Genomic DNA, 7,690 nt, shown 5'->3' on the forward strand with positions numbered 1-7,690 from the left:
TTCTCTTCATCTCTGGTTTCTAACTTCCTTCTGGCTTCTTTCTCTCTTGCTCAATTCCTTTCCTGCCCCGATTTATTTCGCCTGTCACCTCCCTTCCTTCCTGCATCCCTAACCTACATCCACCCTGTCTTCCTCCATTCTTTACTTCCTCCTTTCCTATCCCCTCCTCCCCCCGGCTTTCTTGTCTCCATCCCTATCTTTTCTCTACCTGCTTACCTCCCTCCCTATCTATCAATGCTTTTCTCCCTATCTATCTATGTTTTCCTTCCTACCTTGTCTGATTTTCTTTTTACCATCCTACCTCTCTCTCTGCCTCTATTACCGTCTTCCTCCATCCATACTCAGATTAGCTTTCTCTATGCCTGCCTACCCTTCTCCTTTCCTACCTTCCTCTCCGCCAAACTCTCTCCTTTTCTCTCCCTCCCTCTGGATTCCTCTCCTTTTCTATCTCCCTCCCTCCCTGCTCACCCTTCTCCTTTTCTACCTGCCTCTCTCTCAGTCTAGGCCTCTCCTTTCCTAGTTCCCTCCCTGCCTACTCCTCCTCATTTCCTACTTCCCTCCCTGACTACAACTCTCCTTTTCCTACCCCCCCCCCCAACCATACTCAAACACCTGCCTGTCAACTCCCATGTCTACTTTCCCCCTCCATCTCGACCTTTCTTCCTCTCTATCCTTGCTGCCATCCCTTCCAAGATTATCCTTCTGTCTTCTTTCCCTCCTCCTTGTCTGTCAACCCCTCTGCCTCTCTCCCTACCTTCCACCGTAAGTGTCTGCTTTTCTCTCCACCTTCCTACCTCTCTCCCCCTCCCTACTTAGCCCCCCCCCCTCTCTCTCTCTCTCTCTCTCTCTCATTAGATCCGGTTATGGCAACACGGAAAAACTTCGTAAGTAGGAAGAAAGTTTAGTACTTGTGACCATTAATCTGTTATACTAAATCTTAAATTCAGTGACCAAAATGTCAGAGCAGGTTACTAAAAAGTGCCCAACTACAAGAGAGCTATTTCTTAAATTTTTAGAATATTATTGGTTCTAAAGACTAGAATCCCATTGTTTGAATAGTAGATATTAATGGAACATGGAAATTATTCACAGATATTCTCAGAAAAGTAGTAAAATTAGGTATTTCAATGCGCACCAAACGGCCTGCTGAAAATAGTAAACCCAAATGGTGGAACATGGATATTAAGCGTTGTTTGTCGCCTGGAAAAAAAAAAAAATCCACACAAAAATTATAATGCCACAAGGAATCAAAGTGGTAAAAATAAATAGGTTCTTCACAGCAATTAAAATAAAGGCAAAGTAAAAAAAATCAGAGGCTCATGTTGCTCGTATCTGTACATCCAACCATAAAGAATTTTTCAGGTACATCAGAACCAAGAAGGCAACAGCACCAAAAATTGCTCCACTCGTCACAGATCATGAAAAGCATACCGATGATAATGCCGAGACAGCTAAAATTCTCATGTTCCTTTGCATCCGTGTTTGCAGCTGAAAATACAGATTCCACTCCTGCAGCTTTTCCTGTCGTCTTATAAGAGGATAACATAATTAGCAACATTACCATCAGTGAGAATGCTGATTGACTTGCTACTGTATCTCTTTGAGTGAATAAAACACCTGGACCAGATAAAATGTTTCCATGCACTCTGAAGAAAAGGAATGAATGAAATATCAAGGCCATTACCTGAGCTATTCAATAAATCCCTAAGGAACATTAAAGTGACTCACGAAAGAAACTAGCAAATGTAACTCCGATATTAAAAAAGGGCAACAAATTGCAACCCGAAAAATGTCGACCACTCTACTTACCTTCTGTGGTGTGTAAATTGTTGGAAGTATTAGCAGACACAAATTTGTTAAGCATTTAGAAATAAATCATTTCTTCAACTATTCACAACACGGTTTTCGAACCAATCGCTCTTGCTTTAAGATGATTACTTTAGAAACTGAAACTGACGACGCATGGGTTCAGAGCCAGTGTGCTCGGGTGGATCTGTAACTGGCTTACAGGAAGTAAACAGAGTTGTAATGAATGGAAAATAATCAGACTGGAAAGATGTAACAAGTGGAGTGCCACAAGACTTAGTATTGGCTACTATTCTGTTTTTAATGTATATAATGACAATGCTTTTTTTGTAAAATATAAAAATTTACTGATGATACTAAGCTTAGAAACAAAGCAGACTCATCTTTACAGAGGCAGGCAATCCAGTGACCTAGATCGACTATTTAACTGGGTCCAAACATGGCAGATGGATTTTAATATTAGTAAATGCAAAGTGCTAAACACTGGAAATAAAAATGTAAAAGCCAGTTAGACTATGAATAAGATTCAACTAGACGATGTCAATCACGAAAGACTTAGGAATTACAATAACAAATGATCTAAAACCAAGCGGACAGTGTCTGGAGGCTGTTAAGAAAGCTAACAAACTAATCGGATTCATTGGTAGAGCATTCGAATATATATATTATCCTCACTTTGTATTATTCTCTAGTACGTCCACACACACAGTATTGTGCCCAGTTCTGATCGCCTTATTGAAAAAAAATACGGAGAGAGAGAGAGAAACGAAGGAGAGTACAACAAAGGGTGACAAAAATGATACCTCGATTGAGAAATAACATACGGGGAACGTTAGAAGCCATGAATCTCTTTGCTTTAACTAAACGAAGGTTACAAGGAAATTCAGTTATATAATGTATTCAATATATTCAAAGGACACGATACTGTGGCTATCGATATACTTCACAGTTGATCGCTCGAATCAAAAAAGGTAATGAGTATAAAATTATTGGCAAATGATTCCAGTCACACAATGCAAAGCATTTTTTCCCCCAACAGTTATGAATATATGGAACAAGTTGTTCTCCAGTGTGGCAAACTGTGGTACAGTATTAACCTTTAAAAATCGCTGGGATAAGGTATCTGTCTTCTAACCCCACCCCCCGCTATGTATGTTCACTCCTGAATAATACATATCTGTAGTAAATATAACTTCAGTTGTTGCTGTCGATTTCATGTTACTTTCCTTTTCAGGTACATAGTGTAGAACAAGATTTCCTTTCCCTCTTCTCTATGAAATTTCCAAAACAGCTTTTCTATGATGGAGCGTGGTCCTTCTCACCATTTCCTGTCGGCTTCGGCCGGACAGTTTGGTGGGTAAGGTAGGGGGGAAGCCTTCTTGTCTTTTTATCCTTGCTTTGGCCGATAAAATAGCTTTGTTTATACCCTTCCCTATACCAAACAGCCACGAAAGGACCAACAGGTCAGTTGCTGTCTGTTTTCCTCTGTAATCTCTTTCTCCCCCCCTGTCTCATTCCCACCAATATTAACTTTCTATCTTCCTATCTACTTTTCTGCTTGCCTGAGGGGAGTGGGAAAGGGAAGGGAAGGGGGTGAGGGGAAGGGGGAATGAGGTAGGCCAGGGTGGGTGTAAGAGGAAGGTTATTTCCGCAGGCCGGCTCAGCGGATCACCAACGCCGGAGTTTGATGGTAACGATAAGGAGGGAATTGCGCCTAGTTCCACAGAAGATGATGATAATGACAGTGGTAATAATGATGATAACAGGAATAACAGACAGTAATAATAATCGATAATGATAATGATGATGATGATAATATTAAATACTACTACTACTACTACTACTAATAATAATAATAATAATAATAATATTATTATTATTATTATTATTATTAATAACAATCATGGAATAATAAATGAAATCTAATTTTAGATCAGAGGATAAATATTGTTAGCAATAAAAATTTAGTTCAGAGGATAAATATTGTGTTAGTAATAAAACTACATGATAATAATGATAATTCTAACACATAAAAGTTGTTACTGCTGTTCTCACCCCAGGCTCATTTCCTTGTGAACCCAGTGGACCACAGGAAATCGTCTACATCAACCGGTCGCTTACACAGTTCTTTTGTTGAGGTTATGCTGAAGTATTGTTTGTGAGGTGATATGTGGTGCATGTGGTAAGTGCGAAGTAGTGTGAGGGTGCAGAGTGGACAAACTGAACTGCTTAAGTACTGAAGTTTGTTTTGGTATTGTACTGGGGAAGAATGATGGCCGCATGGTATTGTACTGGGGAAGAATGATGGCCGCATGGTACTGTACTGGGAAAGAATGATGGCCGCATGGTACTGTACTGGGGAAGAATGATGGCCGCATGGTATTGTACTGGGGAAGAATGATGGCCGCATGGTACTGTACTGGGGAAGAATGATAGTCGCATGGTATTGTACTACGGAAGAGTGATGTCCGAATCGTAGTCTGGTTAGTGTGTCCTCGTGTCTGGGGACGGGGAAGTTTTTCAGGATGTATATTTGGTGGTGGTTCGTGAAAGATGCTGTTTGGCTGAAGCTTTCATTGGCTGTGGTGGCCACGTGTTTATGTGTTTGTGAATTGCGGTGATGGGTGGGGGAGGGTAGATGTTCCTGTGATATTCTGTGTAGCGTAGGGAGATGTTCACCTCTTGTTTCTTTTGGAACGGGGATACGTGAAGTTACAAGGGTCGAATAGGCCTTGAGCTGATGCAATAAAATATGTCTCTCACAGTCCTGTAACCGATAATTTGAAGTGTTTTTTTTTTTTCTTCCTTGATGTAAGTGATATCTATATATAATTTTGGTGCATCCTGTCATTTTACCTCCTGTGTGTGTGTGTGTGTGTGTGTGTGTGTGTGTGTGTGTGTGTGTGTGTGTGTGTGTGTGTGTGTGTGTGTGTGTGTGTGTGTGTGTGTGTGTGTGTGTGTGTGTGTGTGTGTGTGTGTGTGTGTTAAGCCTATCCAGTTTGTGTTGGCTTGTTAAGGCCCAGCTTGGTCTAGCATAACGAAGTGTTCAGGGATTATTTCTGCTGTCCAAAAGCAGTGAGTGTTTTCAAGGTACAGAAAAAAAAAAAAAAAAGACCAAGACGACCTTAAAGAAGTAATATGATGTGAATTAGTTTTCAGAAAGAGTCTTAAAGTATTTCTAAAAATAAACAATGAATCGAATTAATATGGCTCAGATCCCTGAGAAATATTGCTTAGCATCCAGTATGGCACAAGAAAGATTCCTGGAGCTGCCCCGGAGGTTCCAGGCTAGCCCAGTTCTCTCCTGGTAACAAAGAGTGACTCTGAGACTAATGTGTTAATGGCCTGGTCCCTGTCATTAGCAGTATCTAAAAATGAGGGAAATGTGTGTGAGTTTGAGATTCATGCCGGTCTGAAGTGAAAATGATATCGGTTGATTTGGTTCGTCAGGCACTCGTTTTATTTTCTCAGCCAATTTCCTTGTGACTACAAGTACAGTTAGACCTGGGCTGCTGCTTGTTGACATTGGAGTGTAATGAAAATATTGTCAATTCATCAGTACTGTCCTTCATCACCACTGGACAGTACTGTTACTGAAGGGGTAGGGGCTGGAATATCGTGGAAGAAAAAGCTGAATAGTGAAGGGGAAATGACTGAACACTGTGGGACACCATTGGATAGTATTCTGAATTTTGAACATTGGTTTGGTATATTACCTGGGCTTGTCGCCATGGAAGGAAGATGGTTAGCCATTTCTTATAATTTTATTCTACGTTTGAATCCAAGATTTTCTTAATCAGGATGCCTTTCGGTATTGTGTTAATAGCGTTGTTATGTCTATAGCTGCTGGGATGGGTCTTACTGGTGATTGTTCCTTTTCAAGTCGGCAAGGATGAGACGAGTTAATTTTGAGAAGTGGGTGATTGTTGAGTCCTTAGGTAGGAACCAATGTTGGCAGTCAAAGGAGTACAAAGTACGAAGGAAAACAAACAGCAACAGATCTGCTGATCGTCTCGTGCCTGTTTGTTATGGGCAAGGTTATGACTAACAATCTACACCACGAGTGACAAAGACTGAAAAGTGGGAAGTGAGATGTGTGAATGATAATTCTTTGAAAGTAACCTTTCCATGAGTCTGGATTTTAATGCAAAGTAGTAACATTCGTTTGTATATGGGATTGTTGGGTTGTATAACTGGTTTGTACGATACGGGACTGTTGGGTGTTTTTCCTGGTATGAGTATGGGAATGGTGGTTGCAATTTTCCATATTACAGAGATTTGGTTGTGAATCCAGCTGAGAATCGCAGTAAGGGTATTCATTGCTATGAGGCACATAGGTTTTAGGATCTTAGAAATCTGATCAGATGCTACGTCTTTGGAGTTAATGTCTGTTTTTCTTCACATGCTGTATTTTACGTGATGAATGAAGCTGACCTTTCTGTGTGCCCTTTGATTTTTCTTATTTTTTGTAATGTTCTGAGGATGTGTGTTTTGTGGCTTAATGATGCATAGTAGTTTATAAGGCAGCCTGGTTACTGCTGACGATGGTTATATCATTTAACTGGTAGAGTTTCGTCCGTTGGTGAGAGGAAGGTGTTGGATGTGTGAATATTTCTTCTTGTTTACGAAAATTTACTGTGGTTCGTTCTGTAATTGAAGGTGTTTACAAATTTTTTTCCACTTACTGGCTTGCGAGCATTTGTAAGTTCATTTATAGTGTTGCTTAGGTTCTGAATGGCTTCAGCTTCTGCTGGAGTAGGTTCAGTTTTTTCTTTAATTTGTTTTTGTCCTTGACTGGCAGCTTGTTATGATGGGGAAAGTTGGGGTCTAAGCTGTTGATCTTGCCACAAGTGATAAGAATTATCCAACCACGGTGTACGTCCACGTCCGCATGCTGCTTTATAATACAGCACAGTACATGCCTGCATTCACTTCAAACGTCACTCATCGTTTTATAAAACTTTATAATCATCTTTAATTTTCTTTGATAACAGTAAACTTTTTAAGGTAACTCTGACCTTATCTGCTTCGGAAATTATTCCATTTTTAAACTGCCTGCTTATACTGCATGCAATTTAAAAATATATATATATATATATATATATATATATATATATATATATATATATATATATATATATATATATATATATATATATATATCAAAACAAGAAGAGCTGTAGATTTACCACGCTCCTCGGTGTTCCATTAACCAATGAGCTGTCTTAATTCAAACGTTTCTTGACACCAGCCATCAGAGCTGAGTGAAGAGGGTACTTTTGTCACACTTAAGCTATCCCTTTACTTCTCGTTTTCTCTCTATGGGAGACCATATGACGTCATCCTCCTGCATGCAGGATGACTGAATTTTACTTAGAGTGTGCTACTAACACTCTGACTACAGATGCTTTAGCTCTTCTGTTCAGTGCTACCGAGAGTGATATTCTTTGGTCTGTATCTTGATACCTCTCTGACGACTGATAATTAATCAACTTTATGCTTGGAACCGACAGACGATTCTGTTCCGCCTAGGTCTATATAAGGGATAAATGAACAGCATTAACTAACTCTTGGAGATAGTTTCCTTTAATGAATTTATCCATCCTGCCAACAGGTAATTTTATTCAGCTTTCGAGGGGCGTACTGTCTTGTAAGTGATCAAGAGACAGCATCCCTCTAGCACTCTGATAACAGATGTTAGAACTGTTTTCCACGTCGCCGGAGAGGGACGCCTTCATGTTGTGGCACCAATATAGCCAGGTAGTTCAGTGCCTTGGTTAAACAAACAACCCTCAACTACCTACATAACCCTCAAAACAAGGATGGTGAACTGGATTAATTTAAGCCTGCAGTCCGCCAGAAAAAAGTGCTGCTGGTGCTGCTG

Source organism: Coenobita brevimanus, chromosome 62 (genome assembly GCF_032717465.1).
Source record: "Coenobita brevimanus isolate Jiangsu-jjx chromosome 62, ASM3271746v2, whole genome shotgun sequence".
Lineage (NCBI taxonomy): Eukaryota > Metazoa > Arthropoda > Malacostraca > Decapoda > Coenobitidae > Coenobita > Coenobita brevimanus.